At 42.7% G+C, this 20,925-nt stretch overlaps 5 pseudogenes; all 5 read left to right on the forward strand.

Moving 5' to 3' along the window:
• Positions 1–5,395: 5,395 nt before the first annotated feature.
• On the forward strand, positions 5,396–6,619 carry LOC147957490 (uncharacterized; annotated as a pseudogene).
• Positions 6,620–6,743: 124 nt separating this feature from the next.
• On the forward strand, positions 6,744–11,151 carry LOC147957491 (uncharacterized; annotated as a pseudogene).
• A 1,731-nt stretch (positions 11,152–12,882) lies between these two features.
• Positions 12,883–14,020, forward strand: LOC147957492 (uncharacterized; annotated as a pseudogene).
• Positions 14,021–15,745: 1,725 nt separating this feature from the next.
• Positions 15,746–16,882, forward strand: LOC147957493 (uncharacterized; annotated as a pseudogene).
• Positions 16,883–18,621: 1,739 nt separating this feature from the next.
• On the forward strand, positions 18,622–19,759 carry LOC147957494 (uncharacterized; annotated as a pseudogene).
• Positions 19,760–20,925: the final 1,166 nt, after the last annotated feature.

The raw sequence follows: 20,925 nt of genomic DNA on the forward strand, positions 1-20,925 counted from the left end.
AGAGGCCGAGCATTTTAGGAGGGGGACCTGATTCTCCGAGTGGATCAGCAACGTCCACACAAGCTTGCCCCCGCGTGGGAGGGCCCCTTCGTCATCACCAAAGTGCTCCACAACGGTGCATATCAACTGTAGAATGTGGAACACAAGAAAGACGAGCCGTGTGCCTCGAATGCAGAGCTTCTCCACCATTTTAACACTTAAGCATTCAAACTGTCGAGATGTAATAAGAAGTACCTTTTAGTTTGTTTATCAAAGACATGGTTTTGCAGTCTCCTAAATGATTGTTATTAATTAATACATGTGTTAAAAATCCTCCAGTTGGTGGCTTAGCCGCGAATCCTATTCGCCTAAGTTTCAAAAAACAAAATCCCACCGAGTGAGGAACAATCCTCTCACTCCGAGGGCTTAGCTGCGAACCTGATTCGCCTAAGTTTAAAAAATTGTACCGAGTGGTGAGCAACTCTCCCACTCGGGGGCTTACCTGCAGTCCTGTACTCGCCTAAGTTTCAAAAAATCCTACCGAGTGGTGACCAACCCTCCCACTCGGGGGCTTAGCTGTAGTCCAGTACTCGCCTAAGTTTCAAAAAATCCCACCGAGTGGTGAGCAACCCTCCCACTCAGGGGCTTAGCTGCAGTCCAGTACTCGCATAAGTTTCCAAAAATCCTACCGAGTGGTGAGCAACCCTCCCACTCGGGGGCTTAGCTCCAGTCCAGTACTCACCTAAGTTTAAAAAATCCTACCGAGTGGAGAGCAACCCTCCCACTCGGGGGCTTAGCTGCAGTCCAGTACTCGCCTAAGTTTCAAAAAATTCTACCGAGTGGTGAGCAACCCTCCCACTCGGGGGCTTAGCTGTAGTCCAGTACTCGCCTAAGTTTAAAAACTCCTACCGAGTGGTGAGCATGCCTCCCGCTCGGGGGCTTAGCTGTAGTCCAGTACTCGCCTAAGTTTAAAAAATCATACCGAGTGGAGAGCAACCCTCCCACTCGGGGGCTTAGCTGCAGTCCAGTACTCGTCTAAGTTTAAAACAATCTACTGACTGGAGAGCAACCCTCCCACTCGGGGGCTTAGTTGCAGTACATTACTCGCCTAAGTTTCAAAAACACTCTATCCTTATCTGCAAGGACAATGAGGTGCAGGTCGACCACGACATTATCCTCGGAGTTACGACACAAATACAACGTCCGCTACATCCTTATTCGCAAGGACGATGAGATGCAGGTCGACCACGACCTTATCCTTGGAGCTACGACACAAATACAACGTCCGCTCCATCCTTATCCGCAAGGACGATGAGGTGCAGGTCGACCACGACCTTATCCTTGGAGCTACGAAACAAATACAACGTCCGCTCCATCCTTATCCGCATGGACGATGAGGTGCAGGTCGACCAAGACCTTATCCTCAGAGCTACGACACAAATACAACGTCCGCTCCATCCTTATCCGTAAGGACGACAAGGTGTAGGTCGACCACGACCTTATCCTCAGAGCTGCGACACAAATACAACGTCCGCTCCATCCTCGGATTCGATGAAAAGGGTCCTTATGAAGGGTAAATAGAAATTGGCATATCACGTTGTGGTTTTGGCGTAGGTAAGAAACGTTCTTGCTAGAAACCTATAGTAGCCACGTGACAACAATTAGAGGACGTCTAACTTGTTCTTGCAGCATATGCCGTGTGATGTGATATGGCCAAAAGGATGTGATGAATGATATATGTCGATGAGTATGACAACCGGTAGGAGCCATAGGAGTTGTCTTAATTTATTGTGTGACCTGCATGTCACTGAAAACGCCATGTTATAACTTTACTTTATTGCTAACGTTAGCCATAGTAGTAGAAGTAACAGTTGGCGAGACAACTTCATGAAGACACGATGATGGAGATCATGGTGTCATGCCGGTGACAATGATGATCATGTCTCCCTGAAGATGGAGATCAAAAGGAGCAAAATATTGGCCATATCATGTCACTATTTGATTGCATGTTATGTTTATCATTTTTTTACATCTTATTTGCTTAGAACGACGGTAGCTTAAATAATATGACCCCTCGCAATAATTTCAAGAAAGTGTTCCCCCTAACTGTGCACCATTGCTAAGGTCCGTTGTTTCGAAGCACCAGGTGATAATTGGGTGTGATAGGTTCTAGCATTTGCATACAACGGGTGTAAGCCAGATTTACACATGCAATACACTTAGGTTGACTTGACGAGCCTAGCATGTACAGACATGGCCTCGGAACATGGAAGACAGAAAGTTCGAACATGAGTCGTATAGAAGATACGATCAACATGAAGATGTTCACCGATGATGACTAGTCCGTCTCACGTGATGATCAGACATGGCCTAGTTGACTCGGATCATGTATCACTTAGATGACTAGAGGGATGTGTATCTGAGTGGGAGTTCATTAAATAATTTGATTAGATGAACTTAATTATCATGAACATATTCTAAAAATCTTTGCAATATGTCTTCTAGATCAAATGGCCCATGCTAATGTTGCCCTCAACTTCAACGCGTTCCTAGAGAAAACCAAGATGAAATACGATGGTAGAAACTACACGGACTGGGTCCGTAACCTGAGGATTATCCTCATAGATGCCAAGAAAGCATATGTCCTTGAAGCACCGCTAGGTGAAGCACCTGTTTTCCCAGCAACTCAAGACGTTATTAACGCCTGGCAGTCGCGTAGTGATGATTACTCCCTGGTTCAGTGCAGCATGCTTTACAGCTTAGAACCGGGGCTCCAAAGCCGTTTTGAGCAGCACAGAGCATATGAGATGTTCCAAGAGATGAAAATGGTTTTCCAAGCACATGCCCGGGTCGAGAGATATGAAGTCTCCGACAAGTTCTACATTTGTAAGATTGAGGAGAATAGTTCCGTCAGCGAGCACATACTCAAAATGTTTGGGTTGCACAACCGCTTGTCTCAGCTGGGAGTTAATCTCCCGGATACGTGGTCGTTGACAGAATCCTTCAGTCGCTCCACGCGGAATGTCATGTGGTGGGCCTTGGAGAAACATAAGGTCCCAACAAAGTACATTACCCTCATCAAGGACATGTACGATAATGTTGTGACAAGTGTTCGAACAAGTGATGTCGACACCGATGACTTCCCGATAGGACTGCATCAGGGGTCAGCTTTGAGTCCTTATCTTTTTGCATTGGTGATGTATGAGGTCACAAGGGATATACAAGGAGATATCCCATGGTGTATGCTCTTTACGGATGATGTGGTGCTAGTTGACGATAGTCGGACGGGGGTAAATAGGAAGTTAGAGTTATGGAGACAAACCTTGGAATCGAAAGGGTTTAGGCTTATTAGAACTAAAACCGAGTACATGATGTGCGGTTTCAGTGCTACTAGGTGTGAGGAGGAGGAGGTTTGCCTTGATGGCCAGGTGGTACCTCGGAAGGACACCTTTCGGTATTTGGGGTCAATGCTACAGGAGGATGGGGGTATTGATGAAGATGTGAACTATCGAATCAAAGCCGGATGGATGAAGTGGCACCAAGCTTATGGCATTCTTTGTGACAAGAGAGTGCCACAAAAGCTAAAAGGCAAGTTCTACTGGACGGCAGTTCAACCCGCAATGTTGTATGGCGCTGAGTGTTGGCCGACTAAAAGGCGACATGTTCAACAGTTAGGTGTGGCGGAGATGCACATGTTGAGATGGATGTGTGGCCACACTAGGAAGGATCGAGTCCGGAATGATGATATACGAGATAGAGTTGGGGTAGCACCAATTGAAGAGAAGCTTGTCCAACATCGTCTGAGATGGTTTGGGCATATTTGCAGACCTCCACAAGCTCAAGTGCATAGCGGACGGCTAAAGCGTGCGGAGAATGTTAAGAGAGGGTGGGGTAGACCGAAGTTGACATAGGAGGAGTCTGTTAAGAGAGACATGAAGGATTAGAGTATCACCAAAGAGCTAGCTGTGGACAGGAGTGTGTGGAAGCTTGCAATCCCTGTACCAGAGTCATGAGTTGGTTGCGAGATCTTATGGGTTCACCTCTAGCCTACCCCAACTTGTTTGGGACTAAAGGCTTTGTTGTTGGCAAACATTTTATTTAAATGTCCACGAGACGATACATTTTTTTAAATTTATGAGAACACATTTTTTCCATTGTACAAATAGTTATAACGCGAGTCACAAACATGTTTCTACATGCGTTAACATTTTTAACACATGACATGAAACTTTTTTTCTTACCTCAGATCCCTCTCCATGTTGGATCATTAGGATACTTCATTTGAGACTCTTTTGTTTCTTTCAAGGTAGGGACATCCTACACAAGAAGAAAAACAAGTATCACGACATGACATCCGGATCTTGCTTTTTCCATTACTTCTCTACCACGGGCACGGATATGTCGGGTCCTATGCTACATTGGCAATAGAGAGGTGAATTCTGACGTCAGATTTAATCGGTGCCAATATGCAAGATATATTCGCATGTTGCATGCAAGATATTTTCGCTTATTGCATACAAGATATGACATGACGATCTGGTCAATGCTCACTGATATATTTTCTTGTCGTCATGTAATATATGACAGCCATATCCAGCTCCTGTTTCCGAGCACTCTATCTTAGGTATACTGCCAACTCTCTATCTTAGGGACGTGCGCAGCTAGCTACAAAATGCTATATAAACTAGACCATTTTGTAGCTTCCAGTCATCCAATACATTCTCATACAAACCAGTAGCACTTATCCAACAAGCCATACAATGTAATCGTGTATTACATTGGACGATTATTGTAAGACTAACTGTTAGAACATTTTTATGGAAGTCACAATCTTTTTTCTTGAATGGTATGAACTTTATTTAAATTACATCAAAATTTTCTTACAGTTTAAACAAAATTAAAAAATGTCATGATTATTTTTGTTTAAATGGGTAACATTTTATTAAATGTCACAAACATTTTTTTTGAGATTATGGGAACTACTTTAATTACGTCATACAAACAATTAGAAAAGTGTCACAATCATATTTTTGAAATGCGTGAACCTTTTTCATAAATGTCAGGAGCATTTTTTTAATGGAATGAAACATTTTTGACGTGACATACTATTCCCTCTCCATGTTGAATCATAAGGATACTTCATTTGGAAAGCCCATGCGGGCGCACAGGTTGCCGACTAGTATATATAAAAGGGAAGATTCATTACCTTCCTTCAATGGGAATGTCTCCAATAGTTTGCAAGGTTTTCAAAGCAAAGCAATAAGCACATAACTGTAAAATTCACGTGTACCTCTACGACATCAACCGAATTAGCTAGTGAGCATTTCTCTAGAGGCCTAGATCGTGTATTCCTTCCTTCTTACGTATCCTCCAGTAGGGCACAACCTTCGCTGTACTCATTTCCGTTTTTTCCCACATGACTCACGAGGGAAGCGGCGGTGGCGGCGATATGTGCCTCTGCGCCGGCCATCCGCAGATGGTGGGGCCGGTGTAAGACGAGGACCACCTCGGCGAGATCTTCGCCCCCCCCCCCCCCGCTTCCCTCCTCGCTCGTCCTAGCCTCCGCCGTCTCCAGGCAACGGAGGCGCCTCGTCATGGACCACGCCTTATTCCACAGCTTCCACAAGCGCGGCGGAGAGCCGGTGTTCACCATCCTCCTCGATGCACCAATTAGACCCCTCGCAAGAGCTTCTCCCTACGCTTCTGGCACACGCTCAGTCGCTTGAACTTGCTCGGATGCTGCCATGGCCACGTCCTCATCATCAACCGGGATCTTGCCCTTCTCCTTTTGTTCGCCCCTATCACTAGGGGCCTCCGTGGCATGGTAATTCCTCCGAATTTCATCGATGACGAGTACGTCATCTACAACGGGGGCGTGCTCTCCACTGCCGCCGACGAGCAGGGTCACGTGAACGGAGACTGCCATTCGGGCCTCTTCAAGTTGGTTCTGGTGGCCCCTAGATGGAGACACCTAGTGCTAGCCTGAGTCTACTCCTTAGAGACAGGTGAGTGGGAGATCTTCTCATAATGGCGAAACCATGTATTGTGAGCAAGTTGGTCCCCTCCACCCTAATCAGAAATGTTGTTTACCGGTGGCTAAAAATGCCCCGGGATGGCACACTCAAGTCCGATTTGGATAGCCAAACACTATCTATGTTCAGGAGGCCTATTTTTAATGACATTCCCAGTTCCAGCATCCAGATGGTCATGGGTGATCATGGCCATGTTGGCCTCGTTGTATTTTCGTACCAGAGCCTACAAATGTGGGAACGCATGCTCAATAGACATGGTACTACGATATGGGTGCCACGATAGACCGCTCGCATGCATAGTATGCTTTGGTATACTATGCTGAATATAGTAGGGTACTCCGAGGATGGTGATGCGCTTCTTCTATTAGTGTCCTTCGGTGGGTGTGCGACCACCTACTCCTTCACAACTTGAGCCATTGGAGTAGACGAATATTAATCAAAGATTTTTGGAGTATTCCTACCATCCGTTCACATACTTCTATAATGCAAGTAATTGCTTATCTTTACATTACAAGAGTTGCCTGAACCTGCTTGTTTGGCATGCATGGTTGCCCAATCCACTGTGCTTTGAACAGATTTTTAGCAAATTAGATCAATATAATGAGTAGTTCTGTTTTTTGTGTGTTATAACTCAATTGTATTTATCCGGAAAGATATCAAACTATTTTGACTAATTTGCACTTTCATAACATTTCTTTGCTTACATCCTCTATATAAAGTCATTGTGGGAGTATGCCGTGTACGCGGTGGAAGCGGGTTTAATCCCCAATCTTGGCATCCGATGTTTTCATCGTTTAAAGAAACATAAAACAGATTATGAAAATTAATCAATCCTCTCAAAAAATGTGTAGTCAAAGACACCTTCCTAGTAAATCTTACACGTGAAATTTAAGCATACAAGGCTCGTGAAGGGGACTCCATTGCATGTAGCAGGTTTCTTATGTAGTACAAGATTTTCTATCAATAATATTATTGTAAAGATATCATTACATGTAGCAGGTTTCTTGAGCCCGACTCTTGATGCTATATTTTCAGTAATTGACAATACATACCAAGTTGCTGACATGTAAGAATACTCAGATGATATGCCAAATAGACCTTAGGTTGTTTCATAGTTGTGTGGTTGTTAACGCTACTACTGTTATCCATGCGTAGAACATCCTCTTCTTCGCCATTTTAACATGTTGACTGAGTGGTTCACTGAAAGCATAGAAATTTAGAATTGTGAGGCTGACAGTCAATTGTTATTTGTTAAGTTAGTGACACTATTGTCTTGGTTTTACACACCCCTACGGCCGACCCTTGTTAAAGGTGAAAAACCTTCATATGTCCATTAGCTAGCGAAAATTGTTCAATGGTTGAGGTGTCACCTCTTATATTTCCCTAATTTAGGTGTCCATTGCTATTCTATCATCTTGACATTTTTTGTGTGTAAATTTCCCATCTGTTCTGATCCTTTCTTGATATTTGATATTTTTTTCCATTTATACGCATTTGACATATTTCATAAATGCAATAAACATATTTTAAAACATGCAAACATAGTTAAGAGGCAAATCATTTTTTTTTCAATGGTACAATACTTATTCTTAACTTATGTGATTTTTAAATGTCATGAACATTTTTTGGAAGGGGCAAACATTTTATTTAAATGTCGCAACCATTTTTTTGAATGATACGATACATTTTTTTGTATTTATGAGAACACATTTTATACATTCTACAAATAGTTATAAAGCGAGTCACGAACATGTTTCGACATGCATTAACATTTTTCATACATGACATGAAACTTTTTTTCTTAACTCATATCCCTGTTGGATCATTAGGATACTTCATTTGGGTTGTGTTTCTTTCTTTCAAGGTAGGGACATCCTAAACAAGCAGAAAAACAAGTATCACATATACAAGAGATTTGAAAAGCAGATAACACATAAAAATGAAAAATCTCAGTTCTCACATGTTCCCAAAGATGAACATAGTTTGGCTAAACAGGTAATGACATATCTTCACATTACGAGAAGACCATTTCTTAATTTTAGGTCCCAGCACAACATGTCAAAGAGCCAGCTATCTCAGTACCGCGATGTCGTGTAGACATTCTGGGTGCACCGAAACAGCAAACCATTTAACGCCGACTCCCACATGACCCCTCGGTCTAAATTCAAGCTCCGAGTAAGCAACCAAAAACATGTACACTATCTACTACATTGGTGTGAGCCCTCGAAATCAGCCATCTATGGTGTCACACACACACACATAGAATGAGAGAAAGAGAGAGAATGAATGAATCATTCATTCTTTCAGCCTGTGGCTATTCTTCCTGTTGGAAATATGCCCTAGAGGCAATAATAAAATGGTTATTATTATATTTCCTTGTTCATGATAATTGTCTATTGTTCATGCTATAATTGTGTTATCCGGAAATCGTAATACATGTGTGAATACATAGACCAAAACACGTCCCTAGTGAGCCTCTAGTTGACTAGCTCGTTGATCAAAAGATAGTCATGGTTTCCTGACTATGGAAATTAGATGTCATTGATAACGGGATCACATCATTAGGAGAATGATGTGATGGACAAGACCCAATCCTAAGCATAGCTCAAAGATCATGTAGTTCGTTTGCTAGAGCTTTTCCGAATATCAAGTATCATTTCCTTAGACCATGAGATTGTTCAATTCCCGGATACCGTAGGAGTGCTTTGGGTGTGCCAAACGTCACAACGTAACTGGGTGACTATAAAGGTGCACTACGGGTATCTCCGAAATTGTCTATTGGGTTCGCACGAATCGATACTGGGATTTGTCACTCCGTATGACGGAGAGGTATCTCTGGGCCCACTCGGTAATGCATCATCATAATGAGCTCAATGTGACCAAGTGGTTGATCACGGGATCATGCATTACGGTACGAGTAAAGTGACTTGCCGGTAACGAGATTGAACAAGGTATTGGGATACCGACGATCGAGTCTCGGGCGAGTAACGTACCGATTGACAAAGGGAATTGTATACAGGATTGATTGAATCCACGACATCGTGGTTCATCCGATGAGATAATCGAGGAGCATGTGGGAGCCAACATGGGTATCCAGATCCCGCTGTTGGTTGTTGACCAGAGAGTCGCCTCGGTCATGTCTGCGTGTCTCCCGAACCCGTAGGGTCTACACACTTAAGGTTCGGTGATGCTAGGGTTGTAGAGATATTAGTATGCGGTAACCCGAAAGTTGTTTGGAGTCCCGGATGAGATCCCAGACGTCACGAGGAGTTCCGGAATGGTCCGGAGGTGAAGAATTATATATAGGAAGTCCAGTTTCGGCCATCGAGAAAGTTTCGAGGGTCACCGGTATTGTACCGGGACCACCGGAAGGGTCCCGGGGGTCCACCGGGTGGGGCCACCTATCCCGGAGGGCCCCATGGGCTGAAGTGGGGAAGGGAACCAGCCCCTGGTGAGCTGGTGCGCCCCCCTTAGGTCTCCCCCTGCGCCTAGGGTCGGAAACCCTAGGGGTGGGGGGCGCCCCACTTGTCTTGGGGGGGCAAGCCACCCCCCTTGGCCACCACCCCCCCTTGAGATCCAATCTCTAGGGCCGGCGCCCCCCAGGGGGCCCTATATATAGTGGGGGGCAGGGAGGGCAGCCGCACCCTAGCCCCTGGCGCCTCCCTCTCCCTCCCGTGACACCTCTCCCTCTCGCTGAGCTTGGCGAAGCCCTGCCGAGAACACCGTTGCTTCCACCACCACGCCGTCGTGCTGCTGGATCTTCATCAACCTCTCCTTCCCCCTTGCTGGATCAAGAAGCAGGAGACATCTTCCCAACTGTACGTGTGTTGAACGCGGAGGTGCCGTCCGTTCGGCACTCGGTCATCGGTGATTTGGATCACAACGAGTACGACTCCATCAACCCCGTTCTCTTGAACGCTTACGCGCGTGATCTACAAGGGTAAGTAGATGCACTCCCCTTTCCCTCGTTGCTAGATAACTCCACAGATTGATCTTGGTGATGCATAGAAAATTTTAAATTCTACTACGTTCCCCAACACTTCCAGTGTGTGGTAGTTCGAGAGCTACCGCAGCTTCCGCAACCACCACCTGAGGCCCCCCATCCTTGGTGTCTTCCAGATGCGCGACGGAGAGCCGATGTTCACCATCCTCCTCGACGCACCAATTAGACCCCTCGCAAGCGCTTCTCCCTACGCTTCTGGCATGCGCTTGGTCTGTGGAACTTCCTCGAATGCTGCAATGGCCACGTCCTCATCATCAACCGGGATCTGGCCCTTCTCATTCTGTTCGCCCCTGTCACCAGGGGCCTCCGCGGTGTGGTAATTCCTCCGAATTTCGTTGATAACGAGTACGTCATCTTCAACGGGGGCACACTCTCCGCTGCCGCCGACGATCAGGGTCACGTGCACGGAGACTGCCGCTCGGGCCCCTTCAAGGAGGTTCTGGTGGCCCCAAGATGGAGACACCTAGTGCTAGCCTGGGTCTACTCCTTAGAGACTGGTGAGTGGGAGATCTTCTCATAATGGCAGAACCATGTATTGTCAGCAAGTTGGTCCCCTCCACCCTCATTAGAAATGTTGTTTAATGATGGCTAAAAATGCCCCGGGATGGCACACTCAAGTCCGATTTGGATAGCCAAACACTATCTATGGTAAGGAGGCCTATTTTTAATGACATTCCCAGTTGCAGCATCCAGATCTTCATGGGTGATCATGGCCATGTTGGCCTCGTTGTATTTTCGTACCAGATCCTACAAATGTGGGAACGCATGCTCAATAGACATGGTACTGCCATATGGGTGCCACGATAGACCGCTCGCATGCATAGTATGCTTTGGTATGCTATGCTGAATATAGTAGGGTATTCCGAGGATGGTGATGCACTTCTTCTAACAGTGTCCTTCGGTGGGTGTGGAACCACCTACTCCTTCATGCTTCAACTTGAGCCATTGGAGTGGACGAATCTTAATCAAAGATTTTTGGAGTATTCCTACCATCCGTTCGCATACTTCTATACTGCAAGTAACTGCTTATCTTTATATTACAAGAGTTGCTTGAACCTGCTTATTTTGCACGCATGGTTGCCAAATGCACTGTGCTTTGAACTGATTGGTAGCAAATTAGATCAATATAATGAGTAGTTCTGTTTTTTGTGTCTTATAACTTAATTGTATTTATCTGGAAAGATATCAAACTATTTTGACTAATTTGCACTTTCATATCATTTCTTTGCTTACATCCTCTATATAAAGTCATTGTGGGAAATGACCTGTTGGTCGGGTTGGTGGGGGTATGGCGTGTGCGTGGCGGAAGCGGGTTTAATCCCTAATCCTGGCATCCGATGTTTTCATCGTTTAAAGAAACATAAAACAGATTGTGAAAATTACTCAATCTTCTAAATATAACGTGTAGTCAAAAACAACTTCCTAGTAAATCTTACACCTGAAATTTAAGCATACAAGGCTCTAAAGGGGACTCCATTGCATGTAGCAGGTTTCTTATGTAGTAAAATATTTTCTATCGACAATATTATTGTAAAGATATCATTACATGTAGCAGGTTTCTTGAGCCCGACTCTTGATGCTATATTTTCAGTAATTGACAATACATACCAAGTTGCTGACATGTAAGAATACTCAGATGATATGCCCAATAGACCTTAGGTTGTTTCAGAGTTTTATTGTTGTTAATGCTATTACTGTTATCCATGCGTAGAACATCCTCTTCTTCCCCATTTTAACGTGTTGACAGAGTGGTTCACTGAAAGCATATAAATTTAGAATTGTGAGGCTGACAGTCAATTGTTATTTGTTAAGTTAGTGATACTTTTGTCTTGGTTTTACACACCCCTACAACTGATCCTTGTTAAAGGTGAAAATCCTTCATATGTCCATTAGCTAACAAAAATTGTTCAATGGTTGAGGTGTCACCCCTTATATTTCCCTAATTGAGGTGTCCATTGTTATTCTATCATCTTGACATTTTTTGTTTGTAAATTTCCCATTTGTTCTGATCCTTTCTTGATATTTGATATTTTTTTCCATTGCTACGCATTTGACATATTTCTTAAATGCAATAAACATATTTTCAAACATGCAAACATAGTTAAGAGGAAAATCATTTTCTAGGAAAGTCCTTCACTTTTTTTTCAACGATGCAATACTTATTCTTAACTTATATGATTTTTAAATGTCATGAACATTTTCTGGAAGGGGCAAACATTTTATTTAAATGTCACAACCTTTTTTTTTTGAATGAGACGATACTTTTTTTTGTATTTATGAGAACACATTTTCTACATTCTACAAATAATTATAAAGCGAGTCACGCACATGTTTCGACATGCATTAATATTTTTCGTACATGACATGAAACTTTTTATCTTACCTCATATCCCTCTCCATGTTGGATCATTAGGATACTTCATTTGGGACGCGTTTCTTTCTTTCAAGGTAGGGACATCCTAAACAAGAAGAAAAACAAGTATCACATATACAAGAGATTTGAAAAGCAGATAACACATAAAAATGCAAAATCTCAGTTCTCACATATTCCCACAGATGAACATAGTTTGGCTAAACAGGTAATGACATCTCTTCACATTACGAGAAGATCATTTCTTAATTTTAGGTCCCAGCACAACATGTCAAAGAGCCAGATATCTCAGTATCGCAATCTCATGTAGACATTCTGGGTGCATCGAAACAGCAAACCGTTTAACACCGACTCCCACATGACCCCTCGCTCTAAAGTCAAGCTCCGAGTAAGCAACCAAAAACATTTACACTATCTATTACATAGGTGTGAGCCCTCGAAATCAGCCATCTATGGTGTCACACACACACACACATAGAATGAGAGAAAGAGAGAGAATGAATGAATCATTCATTCTTTCGGGTTGTGGCTATTCTTCCAGTGTGTGGCAGTTTGAGAGCTACCGCAGCTTCCGCAGCCACCACCTGAGGCCCCCCATCCGTGGTGTCTTCCAGATGTGCGGTCGAGAGCCGGTGTTCACCATCCTCCTCGACGCACCCATTAGACCCGTCGCAAGCGATTCTCCCTATGCTTATGGCACGTGCTTGGTCGATGGAACTTGCTCGGATGCTACCATGGCCACGTCCTCATCATCAACCAGGATCTGGCCCTTCTCCTTCTGTTCGCCCCTGTCACCAGGGGCCTCTGCGGCGTGGTAATTCCTCCGAATTTCATCGATGAATAGTACGTCATCTACAACGCGGGAATGCTCTCCGCTGCCGCCAACGAGCAGGGTCACATGCACGAAGACTGCCACTCAGGCCCCTTCAAGGTGGTTCTGGTGGCCCCCAGATGGAGACACCTAGTGATAACATGGGTCTACTCCTTAGAGACTGGTCAGTGGGAGATCCTCTCATAATGGAGGAACCATGTATTGTCAGCAAGTTGGTCCCCTCCACCCACATCAAAAATGTTGTTTACCGATGGCTAAAAATGCCCCGGGAAGGCACACTTAAGTCCGATTTGGATAGCCAAACACTATCTATTGTAAGGAGGCCTATTTTTAATGACATTCCCAGTTCCAGCATCCAAATCATCATGGCTGATCATGGCCATGTTGGCCTCGTTGTATTTTCATACCAGAGCCTACAAATGTGGGAACACATTCTCAATAGACATGGTACTACCATATGGGTGCCACGATAGACCGCTCGCGTGCATAGTATGCCTTGCTATGCTATGCTGAATATAGTGGGGTACTCCGAGGATGGTGATGCACTTCTTCGAACAGTGTCCTTAGGTGGGTGTGCGACCACCTACTCCTTCATGCTTCAACTTGAGCCATTGGAGTGGACGAATCTTAGTCAAAGATTTTTGGAGTATTCCTACCATCCGTTCGCATACTTCTATACTGCAAGTAATTGCTTATCTTTATATTACAAGAGTTGCCTGATCCTGCTTATTTTGCATGCATGGTTGCCCAATGCAATATGCTTTGAACTGATTGGTAGCAAATTAGATCAATATAATGAGTAGTTCTGTTTTTTGTGTGTTATAACTCAATTGTATTTATCTAGAATGATATCAAACTATTTTGACTAATTTGCACTTCCATATCATTTCTTTGCTTACATCCTCTATATAAAGTCATTGTGGGAAACAACCTGTTGGTCGGGTTGGTGGGGGTATGGCGTGTGCGTGGCGGAAGCGGGTTTAATCCCGAATCCTGGCATCCAATGTTTTGATCGTTTAAAGAAACATAAAACAGATTGTGAAAATTACTCAATCTTCTCATTATAACGTGTAGTCAAAGACAACTTCCTAGTAAATCTTACACCTGAAATTTAAGCATACAAGGCTCTGAAGGGGACTCCATTGCATGTAGCAGGTTTCTTATGTAGTAAAATATTTTCTATCGACAATATTATTGTAAAGATATCATTACATGTAGTAGGTTTCTTGAGCCCGACTCTTGATGCTATATTTTCAGTAATTGACAATACATACCAAGTTGCTGACATGTATGAATACTCAGATGATATGCCAAATAGACCTTAGGTTGTTTTAGAGTTGTGTTGTTGTTAATGCTATTACTGTCATCCATGCGTAGAACATCCTCTTCTTCCCCATTTTAACGTGTTGACTGAGTGGTTCACTCAAAGCATAGAAATTTAGAAGTGTGAGGCTGGCAGTCAATTGTTATTTGTTAAGTTAGTGTACTTTTGTCTTGGTTTTACACACCCCTACAACCGACCCTTGTTAAAGGTGAATATCATTCATATGTCCATTAGCTAGCAAAAATTGTTCAAAGGTTGAGGTGTCACCTCTTATATTTCCCTAATTGAGGTGTCCATTGCTATTCTATCATCTTGACATTTTTTGTGTGTAAATTTCCCATTTGTTCTGATCCTTTCTTGATATTTGATATTTTTTTCCATTGCTACGCATTTGACATATTTCATCAATGCAATAAACATATTTTCAAACATGCAAACATAGTGAAGAGGAAAATCATTTTCTAGGAAAGTCCTTCACTTTTTTTCAGCGGTACAATACTTATTCTTAACTTATATGATTTTTAATTGTCATGAACATTTTTTTGGAAGGGTAAAACATTTTATTTAAATGTCACGACCATTTTTTTGAATGAGACGATACATTTTTTTGTATTTATGAGAACTCATTTTCTACATTCTACAAATACTTACAAAGCGAGTCACGAAGATGTTTCGACATGCATTAACATTTTTCATACATGACATGAAACTTTTATTCTTACCTCATATCCCTCTCCATGTTGGATCATTAGGATACTTCATTCGGGACGCGTTTCTTTCTTTCAAGGTAGGGACATCCTAAACAAGAAGAAAAACAAGTATCACATATACAAGAGATTTGAAAAGCAGATAACACATAAAAATGCAAAATCTCAGTTCTCACATATTCCCAAAGATGAACATAGTTTGGCTAAACAGGTAATGACATATCTTCACATTACGATTAGATCATTTCTAATTTTAGGTCCCAGCACAACATTTCAAAGAGCCAGCTATCTCAGTACCGCGATGTCGTGTAGACATTCTGGGTGCACCAAAAAAGCAAATCGTTTAACACCGACTCCCACATGACCCCTCGCTCTAAAGTCAAGCTCCGAGTAAGCAACCGAAAACATGTACACTATCTATTACATAGGTGTATGCCCTCGAAATCAGCCATCTATGGTGTCACACACACACACATAGAATGAGAGAAAGAGAGAGAATGAATGAATCATTCATTCTTTCAGGCTGTGGTTATTCTTCCAGTGTGTGGCAGTTCGAGAGCTACCGCAACTTCTGCAGCCACCACCTGAGGCCCCCCATCCGTGGTGTCTTCCAGATGTGCGGTGGAGAGCCGGTGTTCACCATCCTCCTCGACGCACCAATTAGACCCCTCGCAAGCGCTTATCCCTACGCTTATGGCACGCGCTCGGTCGGTGGAACTTGCTCGAATGCTGCCATGGCCACGTCCTCATCATCAAACGGTATCTGGCCCTTCTCCTTCTGTTCGCCCCTGTCACCAGGGGCCATCGCGGCGTGGTAATTCCTCCGAATTTCGTCGATGAAGAGTACATCATCTACAACGAGGGCATGCTCTCCGCTGCCGCCAACGAGCAGGGTCACGTGCACGGAGACTGCCACTCGGGCCCCTTCAAGGTGGTTCTGGTGGCCCCCAGATGGAGACACCTAGTGATAGAATGGGTCTACTCCTTAGAGACTGGTGAGTGGGAGATCTTCTCATAATGGCGGAACCATGTATTGTCAGCAAGTTGGTCCCCTCCACCCTCCTCAGAAATGTTGTTTACCGATGGCTAAAAATTCCCAGGATGGCACACTCAAGTCCGATTTGGATAGCCAAACACTATCTATGGTAAGGAGTCCTATTTTTCATGACATTCCCAGTTCCAGCATCCAGATCGTCATGGGTGATCATGGCCATGTTGGCCTTGTTGTATTTTCGTACCAGAGCCTACAAATGTGGGAATGCATGCTCAATAGACATGGTACTGCCATATGGGTGCCACGATAGACCGCTCGCATGCATAGTATGCCTTGGTATGCTATGCAGAATATAGTAGGGTACTCCGAGGATGGTGATGCACTTCTTCTAACAGTGTCCTTCCGTGGGTGTGGAACCACCTACTCCTTCATGCTTCAACTTGAGCCATTGGATTAGACGAATCTTAATCAAAGATTTTTGGAGTATTCCTACCATCCGTTCGCATACTTCTATACTGCAAGTAATTGCTTATGTTTATATTACAAGAGTTGCCTGAACCTGCTTATTTTGCACGCATGGTTGCCAAATGCACTGTGCTTTGAACTGATTGGTAGCAAATTAGATCAATATAATGAGTAGTTCTGTTTTTTGTGTGTTATATCTCAATTGTATTTATCTGGAAAGATATCAAACTATTTTGACTAATTTGCACTTTCATATCATTTCTTTGCTTACATCCTCTATATAAAGTCATTGTGGGAAACGACCTGTTGGTCGGGTTGGTGGGGGTATGGCGTGTGCGTGGCGGAAGCGGGTTTAATCCCCAATCCTGGCATCCGATGTTTTCATCGTTTAAAGAAACATAAAACAGATTGTGAAAATTACTCAATCTTCTAAATATAACGTGTAGTCAAAGACAACTTCCTAGTAAATCTTACACCTGAAATTTAAGCATACAAGGCTCTAAAGGGGACTCCATTGCATGTAGCAGGTTTCTTATGTAGTAAAATATTTTCTATCGACAATATTATTGTAAAGATATCATTACATGTAGCAGGTTTCTTGAGCACGACTCTTGATGCTATATTTTCAGTAATTGACAATACATACCAAGTTGCTGACATGTAAGAATACTCAGCTGATATGCCAAATAGACCTTAGGTTATTTCAGAGTTGTGTTGTTGTTAATGCTATTACTGTTATCCATGCGTAGAACATCCTCTTCTTCCCCATTTTAACGTGTTGACAGAGTGGTTCACTGAAAGCATAGAAATTTATAATTGTGAGGCTGACAGCCAATTGTTATTTGTTAAGTTAGTGATACTTATGTCTTGGTTTTACACACCCCTACAACCGACCCTTGTTAAAGGTGAAAATCCTTCATATGTCCATTAGCTAGCAAAAATTGTTCAATGGTTGAGGTGTCACCCCTTATATTTCCCTAATTGAGGTGTCCATTGCTATTCTATCATCTTGACATTTTTTGTTTGTAAATTTCCCATTTGTTCTGATCCTTTCTTGATATTTGATATTTTTTTCCATTGCTACGCATTTGACATATTTCATAAATGCAATAAACATATTTTCAAACATGCAAACATAGTTAAGAGGAAAATCATTTTCTAGGAAAGTCCTTCACTTTTTTTCAATGGTACAATACTTATTCTTAACTTATATGATTTTTAAATGTCATGAACATTTTCTGGAAGGGGCAAACATTTTATTTAAATGTCACAACCATTTTTTTAATTGAGACGATACATTTTTTTTGTATTTATGAGAACACATTTTCTACATTCTACAAATAGTTATAAAGCGAGTCACGCACATGTTTCGACATGCATTAACATGTTTCGTACTTGACATGAAACTTTTTATCTTACCTCATATTCCTCTCCATGTTGAATCATTAGGATACTTCATTTGGGACGCGTTTCTTTCTTTCAAGGTAGGGACATACTAAACAAGAAGAAAAACAAGTATCACATATACAAGATATTTGAAAAGCAGATAACACATAAAAATGCAAAATATCAGTTCTCACATATTCCCAAAGATGAACATAGTTTGGCTAAACAGGTAATCACATCTCTTCACATTACGAGAAGATCATTTCTTAATTTTAGGTCCCAGCACAACATGTCAAAGAGCCAGATATCTCAGTACCGCAATGTCATGTCGACATTCTGGGTGCATCGAAACCGTAAACCGTTTAACACCGACTCCCACATGACCCCTCGCTCTAAAGTCAAGCTCCGAGTAAGCAACCAAAAACATGTACACTATCTATTACATAGGTGTGAGCCCTTGAAATCAGCCATCTATGGTGTCACACACACGCACATACACACACACATAGAATGAGAGAAAGAGAGAGAATGAATGAATCATTCATTCTTTCAGGTTGTGGCTATTCTTCTAGTGTGTGGCAGTTCGAGAGCTATCGCAGCTTCCGCAGCCACCACCTGAGGCCCCCCATCCGTGGTGTCTTCCAGATGTGTGGTCGAGAGCCGGTGTTCACCATCCTCCTCGACGCACCCATTAGACCCCTCGCAAGCACTTCTCCCTACGCTTATGGCACGTGCTTGGTCGGTGGAACTTGCTCGGATACTGCCATGGCCACGTCCTCATCATCAACCAGGATCTGGCCCTTCTCCTTCTGTTCGCCCCTGTCACCAGGGGCCTCCGCGGTGTGGTAATTCCTCCGAATTTTGTCAATGAATAGTACGTCATCTACAACGGGGGAATGCTCTCCGCTGGCGCCAACGAGCAGGGTCACGTGCACGAAGACTGCCACTCAGGCCCCTTCAAGGTGGTTCTGGTGGCCCCCAGATGGAGACACCTAGTGATAGCATGGGTCTACTCCTTAGAGACTAGTCAGTGGGAGATCCTCTCATAATGGAGGAACCATGTATTGTCAGCAAGTAGGTCCCCTCCACCCTCATCAAAAATGTTGTTTACGGATGGCTAAAAATGCCCTGGGAAGGCACACTTAAGTCCGATTTGGATAGCCAAACACTATCTATGGTAAGGAGGCCTATTTTTAATGACATTCCCAGTTCCAGCATCTAGATCGTCATGGGTGATCATGGCCATGTTGGCCTCGTTGTATTTTCATACCAGAGCCTACAAATGTGGGAACACATTCTCAACAGACATGGTACTACCATATGGGTGCCACGATAGACCGCTCGCATGCATAGTATGCCTTGGTATGCTATGCTGAATATAGTGGGGTACTCCGAGGATGGTGATGCGCTTCTTCTAACAGTATCCTTAGGTGGGTGTGCGACCACCTACTCCTTGATGCTGCAACTTGAGCCATTGGAGTGGACGAATCTTAGTCGAAGATTTTTGGAGTATTCCTACCATCCGTTCGCATACTTCTATACTGCAAGTAATTGCTTATCTTTATATTACAAGAGTTGCCGGATCCTGCTTATTTTGCACGCATGGTTGCCCAATGCAATGTGCTTTGAACTGATTGGTAGCAAATTAGATCAATATAATGAGTAGTTCTGTTTTTTGTGTGTTATAACTCAATTGTATTTATCTAGAAAGATATCAAACTATTTTGACTAATTTGCACTTTCATATCATTTCTTTGCTTACATCCTCTATATAAAGTCATTGTGGGAAACAACCTGTTGGTCGGGTTGGTGGGGGTATGGCGTGTGCGTGGCGGAAGCGGGTTTAATCCCCAATCCTGGCATCCGATGTTTTCATCGTTTAAAGAAACATAAAACAGATTGTGAAAATTACTCAATCTTCTCAATATAACGTGTAGTCAAAGACAACTTCCTGGTAAATCTTACACCTGAAATTTAGGCATACAAGGCTCTGAAGGGGACTCCATTGCATGTAGCAGGTTTCTTATGTAGTAAAATATTTTCTATCAACAATATTATTGTAAAGATATCATTACATGTAGTAGGTTTCTTGAGTCCGACTCTTGATGCTATATTTTCAGTAATTGACAATACATACCAAGTTGCTGACATGTATGAATACTCAGATGATATGCCAAATAGACCTTAGGTTGTTTCGGAGTTGTGTTGTTGTTAATGCTATTACTGTCATCCATGCGAAGAACATCCTCTTCTTCCCCATTTTAACGTGTTGACTGAGTGGTTCACTCAAAGCATAGAAATTTAGAATTGTGAGGCTGACAGTCAATTGTTATTTGTTAAGTTAGTGATACTTTTGTCTTGGTTTTACACACCCCTACAACCGACCCTTCTTAAAGGTGAATATCCTTCATATGTCCATTAGCTAGCAAAAATTGTTCAATGGTTGAGGTGTCACCTCTTATATTTCCCTAATTGAGGTGTCCATTGCTATTCTATCATCTTGACATTTTTTGTGTGTAAATTTCCCATTTGTTCTGATCCTTTCTTGATATTTGATATTTTTTCCATTGCTACGCATTTTGACATATTTCATCAATGCAATAAACATATTTTCAAAACTGCAAACATAGTTAAGAGGAAAATCATTTTCTAGGAAAGTCCTTCACTTTTTTTCAACGGTACAATACTTATTCTTAACTTATATGATTTTTAAATGTCATGAACATTTTTTTGGAAGGGGCAAACATTTTATTTAAATGTCACAACCATTTTTTTGAATGAGACGATACATTTTTTTGTATTTATGAGAACACATTTTCTAAATTCTACAAA

The sequence above is a fragment of the Triticum urartu genome, chromosome 7A (genome assembly GCF_056163025.1).
Source record: "Triticum urartu cultivar PI428250 chromosome 7A, HENAU_Tu73, whole genome shotgun sequence".
Taxonomy (NCBI): Eukaryota; Viridiplantae; Streptophyta; class Magnoliopsida; order Poales; family Poaceae; genus Triticum; species Triticum urartu.